Consider the following 16,951-nt stretch of genomic DNA (forward strand, 5'->3'; position numbering starts at 1 on the left):
AATTGAGTAAATATAAAAATAAGTTTTCAATTTACATTTTAATTCCTGCGTTGATTTACGAACTGCATGAAGTAGATAAACTCGTAGATCCTATTTAGATTGTAATTAAATGTTGTAAATTGCATCATGTACATGCTTGCAACTAGTTTCAAGCTCATCCCATCGTCTTGATGAATGAGACAGTCGTAATAACAGTGTAAATTTCTAAACAAAACGGAAATTGAGCTTTGATCATTTAAAATTTCTTCGTTTTTGTTATTTTTTTGCTGTGTTTTGGGTTGAATATGTATGTTAGAAAAAGATAGACGAATGTTTTTGTCGTCGGCAACACGACGTACTTACCCAGCATGCAATGCGGCAGGGAGAGCTTAATGGCCGCCGAGTAGGGCGTGGCGTAGCTTGGCGCGGCGTCGGTCCGCTAGGGACGCGGCGCATTTTGCTCCCAACACGCAACGCACACTTGACAAGCACATGCTGCGGTTAAAAAAAGTAGGTATAAGGAATAAAATCCTACCTTGATTTTGAAGCAGTAGACACAACTTTGCTGAATCTGGAGTCGCCAGGAGTTAGTTCACTATTTTGGTAGATATTCAGATCATTTTTACTGATGGCACACATGTCAAAGGGTCCCTGATGCAGCACGACTGGAGTGCGACCTGCGTCAGCCATCGTGTTCCCCTACTACTACTAGAGCATGCCCGAAAACTAACCAAACCAGTCTGCGTCGCATCGCTTGCATGTATGTCGCTTTCGCGCGTTAAAAATATAACCTGCAACAAAAATCAAAGCTGCTCTAACAACACACACATTGCCTGCTACATTTTGCTTTGCCTTTATTTTGCCGTTCTGTGGGTGAGTTCACTTGTTTTACATATTTTTGACGTATTTGGGTGTTTTAGTTGTAGTAAGCGTAGTCCTGAAGGTTAGGTGGATGTGAATTACGAGTTGTTTGTGATAAGCTTGCAAGGTTTGCAAAACAGGCAAAACTCTAGCAAAGCGCCAGCAGGCATATATTCGTGCCTGAATGCTCGTGAGGCGTTTTGATATTGCACATTCTGGAGACCGCAAAGTTTAAGACGCTAGAGCTTTGGCCGGGATTCCGGGCGACGCGCGACGAGCTTGTTTTTGTTTTTGTCGACGCTGGAAGTTGGAAAGTTTTGGAGCTGGTGCTGGCATTCTGGCAGAGAGACGCCGCGGCACGAAATTCCTCATTCTCATTACGCTTTCGAACACCCGAGCGAACCAGCTCGGATCTCCTTGTCGGATAAGTTTGTGGGTCAAGTGTTGCCGCCTCTGTCGGCGCTTTCCTGCAGCGGCTCCTGATTTCCGGCGCGCTCGTTGCGCCGCACAGCTCGTAGTCTGCCAGTTTTATTGATCAATAATATTAAAGCGTGCGCCCAAGCTGCAGCAACGCTGCTGCACAAGGCGAGAGCTCGTTCGGGAAGGCATCCAGCACCAAGTTTGGGAGCAATTTTCTTTCAATTTCAATTACACTACTGCATCAAGTAATAATTATTGTAACTATCGAGTATCACTCGGAGATTACAGTTTTGATTCATCTGAATATTATTTAGAAAGTTATCTAATAGGTCAAATGTTTGTATGATGCAGGAATTCTTGGAAATTTATCAAATTATGGGTCAGTGCACTGCTTGCTGAGAATGCTCAAAAGCTCAGCGGCGGCTCTCTCCTCGACTGCCGCTCGAGATAATTTTAAAGTGCGTGGTGCTCACGTCACATGACCCTCGCATGCTTTGGATACGAACTCATACATAAAACAAAACGCGTTCCGACGTGTTCGCATGCGAGATTTCACTCGAATTTTTCGGCCGACGCGCCAACAAACGGCGCACTTTATAAATTCAATCGTGATGCCAGTGAGTCCAGTCAAGGACTCGCTCGGTTTGGCCGGAAAGTAAAACGCAAAAGTCGACAAACTAAAATGTGCTAACATACTCTACACCAGCACCCGTTGACTGAAGACCAAGTGACGCGTTATAAATATAAATTCAAAGGTTAAAAATACCTCTCAACTATTTTTAATTTTCGGAGAATAATTTTTCATTGTGGAGGTAATTTGACATCACCACGCCTTGATGTTTCATGCAAGCACCCAACGATTAATTTTGTTCATATTAGCGTGAGTGTGTGTGCAAAAATAATGCACGTTAATTACATAAAATTGGCCTAACAGTAAAAATCCCTGCTGCATGCGCCGCCGAGTAAATTAAAGCCCTGCGATCGCATTATGCTCGCGAGCTCACATATCCACGATGGTAATGGCGGCCTGCATGCGCGCGTCGCATGTGTGTGCACCGGCGCAGACAAAACTGAAGTGTAATTTCGATATAATTGCCTTTAATAGCCGCCGCCGCGCACACGGCTGATTATTACCGAATGATTTTAGTCAGGGGCGCGGTGGTTCGCATTGATTACTCTCGATGTAGCCGGATATAATCAACGACACCAGACTCAAATTACGACCATCATCAGTGTATATCTTTAAAATCACTCTGCGGTAAATTTATCGTTTGTTATTGATATACCTAGGTATTTACGCGTTTTGCGCTAGCATCAATAAGTAATGTGCGGTTGGAGACGTGGAAATAAGGGATGCAATAATAATCTACGAAATGAAAACGGTGCCCTTTGCTTCCTCGCCACGCTGCCGGGTTTATAAACGCGCTATTTGGGCGCCTATAAACAGGAACATAACGTAGAGTGTTACGGCCGCATTTGCTTCAACCAGCTTGTTCGGTTTCCCTATGAGTAGAAAAATGTTTACAACGTTTTAACCACCTGCATGGAAAACCATCTCTTCTATACTATAGTCAACAAACATAATATTGAAAATACATGTTTGAGAACGGTTATAACCAAATTTGCAGTTTTTGTATCTAAAAATTTGCTATTTTTTATTTAAAACTTAACTAAAACTTAATTTTTTAAAGTGTAGAGTTAGTTTTGGTCTGCCATGTCTACACTATACACAATGTAAACCCAACGCAAACGGGTTTGTGCCTGGGTACGACGGTAGAGTTGAAACGCGCGCACGTCTGCACGACACTAAAATGGCGTCGTTTCCACTCGCTCGCAGCCTTTATTCGCCCATTATCTTCACTTTTACAGCTCCAAATTGGCGTTATTTTAAAACTTTGCCTCAACTCACTGCGCCCATTTTTCTGACAATTATCCAACGTGTCTTAAAACCCAAAATAAACCCGAAATTACTACAAAACCGTACAATTTCCTTGATGCAGTCTGCCGAGCGGCTTCATCCGATCCGACGGATACTGAATTTTCTCTTTCTTTGTTGATTTTAGATATTAAAATCACGATATTTGATACCAACGTACCCTCATAGGTATTACATTGAGTTAAAATTGATACGATAAGAACCACGAATAGTAAGCTTGTGGTGTAGTAAAGCACCAGTGTGTAATTTTATGCAACATATTTCGATGTGCTTGCCAGTAGGTACCTAGGGTTCTATATATGATATTTTCGTGTACTCAGGCTGCAACATGCGACATGGTCATCGCATGACTGCATGCGCACTTTACATGCATGTACGTGTTGTAAACTATGCGGCTATCACGACGCCGGCCACGATCCCGGGCGCAGGCGATGCATAATATTTAGTTTACTACCGCGCACGTAATCGGTAGTTAGCCATTTACTTATGTCAGCGATTTCAATCGGAAATCGTGAAGTTTTTCCTATAGGCACTCGGCTGTAGGCACGAGGAGCAAAAATCTTATGCGATGTTAAACTATGTATGAAAGATTAATGAAAAATGACGAAAGCGAGTCGAAACGGGCGGAGTAACTACGTGTTGGTAACGTGTAATGTGTAAGGTGAAAAAAACGTTAACTTATTGGGCTTGCAATGTGAAAGAAAAACGTGACCGTAATTGGGACTGAACTCGGGAATAATTGAGATCAAAATCGTGGCGTATCGCGCTCACGGAATAACACCGTGATAAACTCTAGATTTTAGAAGGGAAAAAATTAAATTTAGCAAACAGTTGAAATCAAAACTTGTCGGATTGTTGCGCTTGTTGGATGTTTGAGCTTTTTGGAGTTTACGATTGCTTTTACTGGCAGTAAAAATCAAAGTTATGGCTTGTTTATGTTTACTACTGTTTAGTCGTGTGTTAGTCGCAATAAATGTAACATTTGGTTATACAATGCAACGGCTATCAAACATTTCGAACCTAGGACAATATCGCACACATTGCGGTCGAATTTCATCAGACATTTAACATTTTACAATGAAGAAATTAATGTTTTGGTTGAGTAAGCCATCCAGGTTATAGATATATGTGTATTATGGGCGATAATGCGCGTAAGAAGCGTCGTTCGCATTCGCTAAATCGCATCAATGTCAGTTTTATTGACGCGTTTGATGGCCTGTTTATTATTCCGCCATGTAAATCGGACGAGCGCGCCGAAGACGCACAAACAGCACACAACTGTACGAACAGTCCACACGGACGTAATAAACGCCGCAATTCTGGATGTGTCGGAATGCGCCATTACTGGCTCTTCGCTGTTGCAGCACACATATACACACACTGCACACGGATTATTATTTTATAGGCGTTTTATTATTTTATATTAAGCTATTCATTTCGGCGAGCTCGTTTAATGGTCACTTTAAGCCTAATTTAATTACACATTTAGAATATTATATTACACTGCTTCTATATACACACACTGCACATTATACACCTCCGCATACATCCGAGTTTTTAACGAAACACATTGCACATTACCATTATTAAAGCGTTGTTTACATTCATTCGGAGGAAAATTCGTGTTTTCAGCGTTTAGGTGAGCACAGTGAGTATCTAACTAAATGGAATTTTGCTCCGGCGAGCTTTCTGTACATCCCACCCTTCTGGTTGACCCTTGAATCTCTTGGTGTGGTCAAGCACTAACCCTAAACACGGCCGAAACAATCGATGCAACGCCGATATTATTTTCGAGGTCATGTTTAATATCCGTTCCGGCTATAAATGTTTTTGCCCTTTTGTAGCGAGACTCATGGTATCCTCGGTGCATGTTGTGCGGTGGTCAGAAGGCGATGCGGGTGCCTCAACATGGGCGCAACAAACAAACCGCACCGATTGTTACAAGGGACAACAAGGTCAACGCTTTTTTTACGCCGGCCTGCGTACCCTTTAAACGGCGCACAAAAAACTATTGCTAGTGTATTCCTAGAAAGGAATTCAAGCCTTCTGCGTCATAAAAACGTGTCCTTCGATTGCTGCAAAGATTGTAAACCTTTTTAGACGTTTTAAAGCTAAGTTTATTACCTATTGGTTTTGGTTTATTGCGTGCAGAATTGAGGGGTAAATATAATTGCAGAGTTTTTTAACATCCAAGGACACATGACTCTTTTCAGAGTTCAATGCCATTGGAATATTTCTTAGAAATATTGTTTACGTTTTAAAATTCTAACCGAAAATATCCGAATCTTAAGATCTGAATGTAAATTTTTTTGCAGTCCGTGGGTTTACATGAATATGAATACATTTTTATTAAAACTTAAGATATCCCCTCTCGTGTTTTATTTCTTATAAAGTTAGCCAATTTCGAGCAGCTTCTGTTTTATTCCGCAGCTTAAAGCCTACCAGTTATGACCGTGGCAAAACGAGCGAGATTGCAATTTTAAATTTAAAAAGAAGCGGCGATTAAACGCGTGACTTTCGGAGCCATTTCGTGCGGCCATCTCGACGAGTTTTTGCATAATATCAACGCGGACCCCTCTCCGGAAAGGTGTCGGCTTATGACTCGACGCACACCGCAGCGCGCGCGCCGAAAAAGTGGCTTTCTTATAAGCATCTTGATGTTGAGCTTTCGTGCTCCTTTAAGTTACCTTCCGCACGTTGGTACTTTTGTTGCTGTACACGTATAAAGGAGGTTGCGTTTCATTAAATTTTTATGCACCCTAGATTGATATCTTAATAGTTATTGGGTCGTTGGACGTGATAAACCTGCCGTTTCGCTCTCGTTTCAAGCGCAATTCGGTGCCATTTCGGCAGCAATTTTTTCCAACTTTAACTAGATGTGAGTACAACCCTTCGGGAGATAAACTCACAATGTTTAAGTGCACAAAAGATGACTTATAACATTTTTCATTTCACAAACGTAAATTCTAATTATTTGGTAGGCATGTAAAATATTTCTTAATTTAACGTTTTAATTACTCTTGGCTAAATTTTCCAAGCAAGGGAATTTACAGCGATACCTCTATGAACAAGCGCGTTTTCATGAGTTTCATGGTAGGCGGTGCAAATGGGCAAACGTTTGTGTAAGCGGCAGTTATCAATCTTAATGTAACGGCTTATTTCTACCACGCGGCAGACAACGGTAGATACCAATTTTCGTTATAATGAAGCGCGCATTCGGCTCGGGCGCACAATTTTCCGGCGTCGCCATTAACGACGCCGCCTCACCGCCTCCGGCTGTTTTCCGGCATCCCTTATTTCAGCTTGAGGTGGCCTGAGGGCATGGCGCAGACCGGCACCGTCGAATTGCGACGATAAATCGCACTAACGTCTCCCCATACGACCCCCAACACATTTCAACCCCGCGTACCAATATAGACAGTCTTATCTTACAATGCGCTAAATAAACTCGTTACGCAAAGAATTTTACAAAAATAGTTTCTAATGTTACAAAAACAAAAAATTCTATTGGTTTATGTGAAGTCCAGCGTGAAAAGTTCACATGATGAAGTTCAGCCATAAACCAGTCATCAACTCGGGAACTTCTGGTACACGGACCAAAAATAAAGCAATGTGAGAATCGAGAAATAAGAAATAGGAACGTCGACCTGCCGGGAGAAAAATGGCAAAACCAGAAAGGCTCGCTGGCTGAGACTCCAACAGCGGACGCTCCTTTTGCGAAGCGCTGACTGAGATTTAAATCCGTTGCCAGTTCATATAGAATGCAGAAAAATGGTGGCTTGATTCACGAGACGGCGCACAGCGTTCCAACTCGTAGATAAGGCCATACCAGGGTGACCAAATAAGAACATTCTTCTATTTTATAACTTTAGTAATATTTCTACTATGCTATAGGCCCTTGATATTTGATGAATGCGCGTCGTGCGCAAGCATGAATCTTTCTTTCCGCTTGGTTCGTGGTCGCGCTGTGGTTCGTGCGATGGAATTAAACCCGAAACGAGCGTGTGCATTAAAGGTGCAAGACGCGGTTAAATATAGCCGCGACGCATATAAATTTCGCCGCGGCGCTCGTACTCGTTTTTTTCGCCACGCAGAGGGCTCGCTTTCGCATGGGTCGGCACACACAGGAAAGCGCACAGGATCGGCGGGATGCTTTATCGGCGTGTGCAAGCGCACGTAAGTGAGGCCGCCGCGAAGATTGCGTGCTAAGCTGTAAGTAATTGCCGCGGTTCGGCCGTATTTCGTACGTCGATAATATTTTACGTGCGCCCGTCCCTTTAACAACACCATTTTCTCTCTCCGCCATGTTGGTTTATTTCACGAAAGAGATTTATCCAAAGTTATTCGAATTTTTAACGATCATAACTCATAATTAACGTGAAAAAGATTTAGAATCGAATATTCAGCGAGATAAAGCTTTTGGAATGGGCTTTATCTAAGAGTAATAATTCAATGTGTATACTGGTATCTTAACAGACTCCAATCTTATGTAATTCTCCGTACACCAAAAGATCCTGTTTAGTACCACTGAAGGAAAACACTTAACACCTACTTTCGCTTGCTGAATTTTTACTCAACGATTTTCTTTCGTTCGCGTGGTCTTGAAGATCTCTGGCTGAAGTTTCCCATGTAGTTTATGACATGCCAGCGACGTGTTTTACCACGTCGCGCGTCAAGCCCGCCACAGAACGCATAAATCCCGAGATAAAGATTGTTTTTGCTTAAGTTACTCGCATGGTTACCTCACATGGTCATATACCAACAGCGGGGCCGCGCCAGTGTGGAGATATACATACTACCCAATAGGAATAGGTTTTGACGATATTTACGTACGCGACGTGCCACGAGTGTTGAGTACATGAAGTCATAATTCTTCGCGAGTGTGTCTTCGATTACCAAAGTCGCGCTGAAACTCGTTGTGTCCCACGTCTTTCGGTGCCACTTGGCATAAATCAGCGACGCGATTAAAAATTACTACAAAATATTACTAAACTATCATTTGCCACCATTAGACGTGTCGCCTAACACACTCGATCTGACATGACGAATTATAAAATATTAAATTTCAACTTTGTGGATGAAATCACACTTTGGGCATTCGAAATATTTAATCGTTTGTGGTATGACGGCATGAAGAATGAAGGCGACCATTTTGCATCCGAAGGCAGAGCACGACCACCGCGAGACGCAAAAGGAAGAGAACGAAGAATTAAAAACAGGAATGAAATAAGAAGCTCGCCGAGGCCTTCGCTTAGGTGAATTATACAATAACGCTGTGGTCATGCTAAGGCATGGAGATTTTCTTGCGCGATAAATCTTTCGTATGCTGCGCGCTGCGCTTTCGAAGAAGAGGCAAACACACGCGCGCATGTGGCATCGTAAACATCTCCACTCTCGTGGTGATGCTGCGATAATTCGTTTTGTCGAAAAAACTCAAGTCGACCATATTTTGACGCAACAACGTCTTTTATTCTAGGCGTTACAGTAGACCGAGCGTTGAGATTGTTTGTATATTTTTTTGATTTCGAATTGAAATTTAAGTGTTGCACTTTAGTTTTAATTACTAGAAACGCGTGAATTTACGCGTCCCGTCGTATTTCCTGCGCGCTGGGTTGTGCCCCGTTGTTCATTACACATGTTCGCATATTAAAACGCGCTGCACACACGCTCGTAAATAATGAAAGTGCAATTTCGTTGCGGTTTTCGCTCGCGTTTCGGGCGCGACAAGCCGCCGGCAGCGCCAGCCACTATATTTCGTCCAACAACCGAACAACGAACAACAACATTCGTTTCTGCGTTAGCTACGAGCCCAAATTTTCAACTAACTGCTACCAAAAATACCTTAGCTTATTTTTAACCCCTCAAATCACACTATGATTTAATACAGTTGCAATTTTATGGCAATTGTTCCGAATAACAAATATTTTATATAAAAATTATTTCTCAAAACAAACTGTCTATGTTGCAAATTGCATTCGTAAATTTTTGCGACACTGTGCACGAAAATCGACTATTAAATGTTGGCCACATATATTTTAACACGTTTCTCGTCTCGTTTTTTCCAAATTGTTTTTAAAAGCTAAAATAATTTATTTCTCAATCAAGCAAGTTACAAAACTTTCGATGGCGTCGTAAATCCCATCAACAACTAGTTTTTTTTGTGTTTCACTTGCCGCCGAATGTAAATTCAATGAGAGAATAACCGAGAAGTGGCCACCGGCTATCTATGCCCATTCAAGGTTGACCTGGCCTATAAGAGTCTCCATCAGTTGAAGATACTCGACAAAAATCGGTTTTTAATAGAGCGTGCCGATGCGTTATGTATCGCTCCACGAAACTAAATTATAGATTAGCCATTAACACGTGAGATAGAAGGAAAAATATAAATTATACATTATTCTATCTCTGCTAGTAGATCGAATACGAAGATGGTAATACGCCCAGAAGCCACAAACACCACATAAAACCAAATAAAAAACGTCCGAAAGGTTAACTTAGTCCATAGATTATTCCATATTGGATTTTTATTAATTATTTTGTTAATTAACTAATAACACATGGAATTAGTTATGAATTATTATTACCAATGACGTATTTAAGTTTTGGATGATTTCTGCTAAAGAGTTGTGTCCTGCTTTTTTGTAGCCGATTTCACGATGATGGAGAAATATGAAAGTACTTGTTATGATCGAGCTCGTCCTAAAATTACTCTGAAATTATTCAAATTATAGCTGATTGCATGTTCGCATCGCTTGTCGAATGACTGACTCGCATGGCCGTCTTCAGCGCTCACCACTTACTTAGCCACTTATTTTTTACCTCAATACAAGTTGTTCTCGTTCTTAAACAATAAATATTTAATATTATCTACGAATATTTCTAAAAAAATTTAAAAAACTTATAAAATTTTGTATTTTTTTGTATTTTTAAACTTTATTCACTTTTCTTTGAATAAAAAAGTGTTTCATCCGAATTTGGCACTCGTAGAATATTCTTTAAGTGGTTGTATGTTGGTCGTCGGTTGTTGTTGGTTGGTTGTTTGGTCGTTTAGATTTTATATTAAATTATAAAGAGCACGTAAAGCTAAAACGCTAAAATTCGCTTCTTTCCAAGAGCACTTACAAAGTCGCTGCAAGCGTGTTACATCCTTCTCTTGGCTGTTGGCGGAGCCACCGGCGGGAATCGTTAGCGATCGCGCGTAATTGCGGTATTATTAAATTGCCTAATTAATTTAATTAAACGTCGATATGCGTCCGAGCGCGACGCGCCAGCGACTCTAAGCGGCACTTGACGTCCGCCGCGATAATCTCATGAATTTTATGAATTTTAATTCGCGTCGAAAGCGTCCGATAATTTTATTCAATTATTTCGTGATGATCTGACCACGAAGCGTTTGCAAATTGACATAATTACGGAATAACCTAACTTTTTCTATTCTATCTTCATCCGTTTGATGTATTGGCGCTCTTATATAATTTTTATAAGTTGTATTCATTTAGAAAGTTGACAAAATGTCTAAATTAAACGCGAAATGTTGGTCATCTCTGATGGGTTGGCATAGCGGGCGATTTCAAGTTTTGTCTCTGCATTATGGACACCGCACCGCGTGGCAAGTGTTTATCGTCGCCATAAAATTTATTTTATTGCCGATTTTATTATAATTTAACGAGCCGCTTGTACGATTTCGACGATAATAAAACGCATAAGAACAAATCATTATTTTTACACCGACCTGCAGGTAGAGCAAGGCCCAGTTTACAAAGCGGCGAAACGAAAGCAAAAGAAATTCACTCCGAAGAACTCGAATGTTTTTTGCACACTCAAAAAATACAGGAATTTTAACTGAATTTTTATATAAAAACAAATTTTCCAGATTTATCTTCAAAGGAAAACGTAAATTAAATTATATCGAGCAAATTTATACGTTGTTTGAACCGCGTGCGGCTGCAACCATTAATATCAGCCGTTTTTAAAAATATGTAATTGGCGTGCAAATTCGCAATTAAAACGCGTCTGATTCGAAATGATAAACCCGGTGGTAAATTTATGCGAGTGCAACATGTACGCTCGTATTTTCCATTTCCACCACACTTGTGCTATCCGGAATAACTGCATAACTACATAAAACACAGGCGCGATTGCAAATTAAACCGAAACTTGAAACTTGAACCACCGAGTGTGAATAGCACTTACATAGTGTAACAAAATACTCCACAGTTGCAAACAACTTCAATTGGAAAAATATTTTAACTGTGGTGTTGCCATAGCAACGATGTAGAACTTGTACCGCAAGTCAATCAGTGTTTTATTTTGTGTTTTTTTAGCGAAATACTCTTTTTATTTTAAAATTGATTTTTCAACTGATTTTTAATATTTATTGCGATTCAGTAACACGCAAATATATACGAGGGTTGTTTACGTTGCACATGAATGATTTGTCATGCATAAATCATATCGTACGCATGCAAAACGACTTTCATAAATCACAGAAATTGTACACCAACAACAAATCCAGGAATTACACGTATCCGATTGGACATAAACGCAAATTGGGTCAAAATACCATTTACTACGTCACAAACACATCGTTTTGCGTTTTACATAAAGAAGAAAATGGTTAAAACACTTTAATTTCATTTCATGAATAGAAAAAGCAATTGCCGTGGGTTTAATACAAAAAACACCACATTTAAATCAAAGTAATTTATTATAATCTAGTACTATCACACTGTGAATTCTAATGCATATGAAATTGGTCACCAGCAGAGTTCTCGTGAGTCACGTGACTGCATGAGTTGCCATTTGCAGTTTTTGCTTTCAGCTCGGTTTATGCAATCCGATTTCTGCATGGCAAGTGTACCAATACCAGTTTGTCACAGCTGGATATCATTCATGTCTTCCTAGGGCTAAAATCCTTTATATAGAGATATTCTAAATAGTTTTAGTATACTACAAAAAAAGTGGTTTTAGCTTTTAATTAAAATCCAGTTTTTAAACGCATAAATTAAACATACATATTCATTAATAACTTAATTTTAATTTTTTACTGGATGTTATATGCAATATGCAATAAGAAGTTTTTACTAATATATCATATAAGGCTGGACACGAATTTAAAACTTGGATTTAAGTTGGACTTAACGAATAAATACGAGTACAGCCGCGACGTGCGACGATAAATAACGCGCGGAATAAGCGAGGCAATTAAGAACGACCGGGCCGGAGGACGTGGAGATAATAATTCTAAATCCACCAATGTTCATAACAGCCAGTCGTCCAGCGAACGAATCCGGCTGATGCTGTTGTTGTTGGCCGCCCACCACCCTGGAGTCCTTCACACTCTCAACTCGAAGATTAAAAGCGCCTTCCAAAGTGAGCAATAACTAACGTTAATGATGTCCCGTGTATAAAAGGATGACTTACGACGAAGCTGGAAGCTGGTTTGCAAAAAATCCAACTCCTCCGAACAAAATGGTGTGCTTGCGCCTTTATCAATTGTTTGCTTAAAAGTCGTAAGTCATCTTTGAATGCGCGTTCGTTGGTGGAATTCACACACTCTGCGTGTGACTTATGTGCCATGAGTGGCCACGACACTTAAGCACACTTAGGTCTGATTCGTATTTTTTTATTATTTTTTCTACTTTATTTTCCGTTTGAGTGTGTGCAGTGGCTTTTTTGTGTTGTTTGCAGTTGGGAAGACTTACAAGTAACAAGCACCAGGCGTGCAACCAACGCAAAAGCCACTCAATAACTTGTACGGCTATAGATCAGCGCTTGAGTGGTTGTTTCTTGTTACTTTGTTACATTCGGAATCTTGCTGCATGGTGAGACTCGAGACTTTTTGTCGAGGCTTGGCTTCGCGTGCGCCTCAGCATGGCCGGCGCTGTTGTTTATAACTATCGGGCGTACAACTTGAAACTGACTAGAGGACGACTAGATCTTCGTGATGCATTTCTCATTGTCGCTGAGTTCTGGCTCGTACGGTTCACACCTACCTAGAATCTAGGGTTGAAAGATTTAATGGAGGTTGCGTGATAAAAACTTAAACTAATGCTCAAAACGAAACTATCGTAAATAACAAACTAACAAACACGGACAAAAAGGAATGGATTGATATCAACTCATATAATCTCAAAATTATGCACAAAAACTACTTATAACGTTGAATATTCAAGCAAAAGATAAGAACGTTCGGAATAATCAATTAAAAGCTTTTTGAGTAGTTTTTTGCGTCTATGGAAGTGTAATGACTTCTTGATTAGGTCTAATATATTAATATTCATGTCATACAAACACCTACTTAGTAGGTAATGCGTTAAGTAGGTATCTACGTGAACAAATTGCGCAATAATTTAAAAAACAGGAAAATGTTGCGTAATTTGTCGGTTGAGTCGGTTGTGGCAATAGATGTTAATCATAATTTTGAGAAATAACGATTTTTTTAGTCATCGTATATTTTAATCACAAAAATGTTTAAAACTGTTGAAAAAATTGTATTTTACTGATGTTTATTCATTGGAATATCGGTTAATGTAACAAACGTGTAGCTGAATCAGTGAACGTGATCATGAACGTAGAATGACAATAAAATTTGAATAATTGCCGATAAGTGTAGTGTAGTAGGCTCAATCATAGGTTATGTTCAACACAAATGACATGATAATGACATAAGACTCCTTATTGTGGGAGATTGTAGAAGTTTAATTATATTCTGCAAGAATAATACGTCATTCTGTGAAGTTTTAACTATAGCAGTGCATCAGTTGGAGACAGTTTGCAAAGTTGGAAACGTGCAGAGCAGTTTGGTTCGTCGCAGCGCGCGCGCTCCTCCTGCAGTCCTGCCTTTCTTCCTTCCTCCGCAGGCGCAGCAGCAGCGCATGGCCGCGCCGCGGAGGCGAGATATATGACATAAGAAAATTGGATCTCGGGGCGAGATTTACGACGAGATTAGTATGGAAATTAGTTTTGCGAAATTGCATTTCGCCCCGAAACGCTCATCGTACGCGCGTGCGCGCCATCCGCAAGCTGTGCGCGAAACAAAATTGAAACGAAGCGAAACAACTGACATCACTGAAAAGTTTCAATTCCTTTTGCCGCTAGCTGCATCGTCTTGTGCATTACAACTACCAGATTTTCATTCACATTACAATTGCTTTCAATATATCGAATTCCCTTGCAGGATTGCAGGACAATTACGTTTTTACTGTATAGTTGGTAGCAGAATGTTGAAATTGAAAAACTTTTGATGCTGTGTGCAGTGGTTTTTCGTTTTTGAAAATTTTGTGGATTTGCAGGAATAAACTAATCCCGGACTAAACCTGCAGGATGTTAAAAAAAAAGTGTTCCTTCATGCGACGTGCGCCTGGCTCGTATCTGTGCACGGACGATGGGTTTTGAATTGCCATGATAAAATGTCGGCGAACGTTCGATGTGTATACCTAAGCGGTGAACGGCGGGCCATTTTCAGGTGGAAACGGTCCGGAAGATAATACCGCCCTAATGCTCGCCGCGTTTTTCAACCTCGCCGGCAGAAAAGTAAAACGCGCAAATCGTTTCAATACTTTCGGCATCATATACTGTCACTTGCACACATCTTGTATTAGATAAATATTATTTTTAGTTTATATGCGAATATTTTCCAGGTTACGCTCGAAATTTTCGCATTTCAATGCTAAGCTCCCCCTCCAGGGGACTAATAAAGTCGAATAAACAAAGAGATAAAATAAACGCCCATACGCAAAGCCTCTAATTGCGATAACGAACCCTCGGACGTATTCGCATCATATTTATGCGGATTAAACAAAGTTATCCGACTTGCCGAGCCCGTTTCGACTCCTAGTCGTGCGGATCACACTCCTCTCGAGCACCATTCGTGGCGCGAAGCCCTCCAGCGCTTTCGGTTAGCTTTTAAATGCATAATTCCTTTTAATACTCTCGCACACACCGGCACACTACCTAATACGATTATACTACGAATGAGGATGAACCTGAACTTCTGATCCTGCTATCAAGCTTCCAAGGTTCATTTGCAAACAATATTGGCATCAAAGTATCAAGGTCCCAAAATTTTCTCCAAATAATTGCATTAAAAGATGAATGCTATAAAACATTTTAAATTGGCCTGTGCTGTGTAGTCTGATATATGGCGCACATTGTGCAGTTGACCCGTAGGCTCCCAGGGCCAGAGAACCCACTCAAGCAAAAATGCACACAACAAGATTCGAATGGAACAGTGTCCTCGTGCACGTAGTGCAACGTGGTCTCACATGAGGTGACCCGCAAAGATTGCACTTTTTGCATTCCCAAGCACACGAACCCATGCGATGGGTCCATGTGAGCTCGCGCGGAACACACCGAGGAACAGCGATTATAAAGTGTATGCACTGTGTGCGATGTGCACACATAATTCGATGCAAATTTGTGGTCTGGCTGCAGTCGTTAGTTATCGACGCGGCGTGGAGAGATGCCTCGATTGGTCCACCACGCGGGTCCCAGCTCTCTTGTGCGTCCACGCGCTTCATAACTTATACAATCAATTCGCACAAGCAGATACAACGCTTAAATTTATTAGGCCAACAAATCATAAAAAGCACTGTGCCACAGCGCGGAAAATATAAATATTCAATTGCGAATTTTCATACATTCGCCAATTTATTATCTACTTTAATAGTAAATTATTATTTGCGAATATTTAATTTTTTTTCTGATTCTATATGATGTAATTTACGATTATTATGATTTATCTACGTATTTGTTCATATTCCCCTTGATTTTCTCGGTTCCCAGTGTATTACATGCCGATATAATGTAGTAGCCGAGAGCATGGCCGAAAGGCGACATATTCAAATAGCCATATCGCGGACGCGGCCATCGTTCCGATCGTTCGGCGCTCGCCAGCCGGAATGGGGAGCGATAGGGCGCCGGCGGCAAACAAAGAAAGCGGCAAAAAAGGGATCAAACTCGATGGCGGAGCGGAGGGATAAAGCGTAGTGACAATACAGACATAACCACTCGTTATCATTCATCTGAAATGCAGACAAAGCAATATATGCAATGGGGGGAGAGTTGGGAGATGTGCCGACGCGAAACAGACGAAGAAAGTCTGCTCAGAAAGGGACGATATCACGAGGGGTTTTCATGATACTCGTGCACTGTTTGCTTTTTGTTTCTGTCAGACTCTATCTATGTGTTTGTGTGAGTGAGCTGTGTAGTTGTGCACTCAGCTGGAAACTGGAAACGGAAGAACCCTCACCAGTGGCAGAGCCCTAGCTGCAGGGATAGTAAGTCCTATTCCATATCCGCATATCCCATATCCGCGATATGGGATCCATTGCTTTCAACGTTTCAGCGTTTCCATCTATCTGGCTGCAAATGGGCACTGCTCACTCGCACAGTTTCCGGCAGTCGCCATGTCCGCGCGCGGTGAACTGCTTCATTCGTCCCTTTTTTGAGCACACAAAAAGCGAAGAAGATAACTTGAAGCACAATACGGAAACGGAAAACAAACAAGCGATGATTTTTACAGGCTGCACGCGGATAAATAACAAAGGGATGCACATCTATTTTGTAAGGTGCGGGGACCGGGTAGAAATAGGAAGGAAGCAAAGTTGACTCAAACTTTGAATGCAGTCATGCAAAGCAAAACGAATATTTGGGCAGAATGCATTAGGGAAACGGAAATACTTATAAGAATAAAAATATATAAAATAGGAAGCGTAAATAATCAGTTGAATCACTTATGATTCATTTGACATT

General features: G+C 40.9%; 1 protein-coding gene and 1 long non-coding RNA gene across 2 annotated transcripts in view; one reads left to right on the forward strand and one right to left on the reverse strand.

The window, feature by feature from the left end:
• Positions 1–16,951, reverse strand: part of LOC135791337 (uncharacterized) — a 157,605-nt gene that overhangs the window by 2,899 nt on the left and 137,755 nt on the right. The window contains exons 9-11 of the mRNA XM_065301717.1: positions 515–770; positions 343–459; positions 36–204 (exon numbers count right to left, since the gene is read on the reverse strand). The gene's annotated coding sequence lies outside the window, so the exon portion shown is untranslated. The remainder of the gene's footprint in view (positions 1–35; positions 205–342; positions 460–514; positions 771–16,951) is intronic.
• Positions 727–16,951, forward strand: part of LOC135791339 (uncharacterized) — a 39,223-nt gene continuing 22,998 nt past the window's right edge. The window contains exon 1 of the long non-coding RNA XR_010548008.1: positions 727–852. This is a non-coding gene — a long non-coding RNA (uncharacterized lncRNA). The remainder of the gene's footprint in view (positions 853–16,951) is intronic.

The sequence above is a fragment of the Atheta coriaria genome, unplaced genomic scaffold (genome assembly GCF_025399875.1).
Source record: "Atheta coriaria isolate IRGN ID8LTWV9N9 unplaced genomic scaffold, Caltech_Dcor_3.1 hic_scaffold_4_pilon, whole genome shotgun sequence".
NCBI classification, from domain to species: Eukaryota; Metazoa; Arthropoda; class Insecta; order Coleoptera; family Staphylinidae; genus Dalotia; species Dalotia coriaria.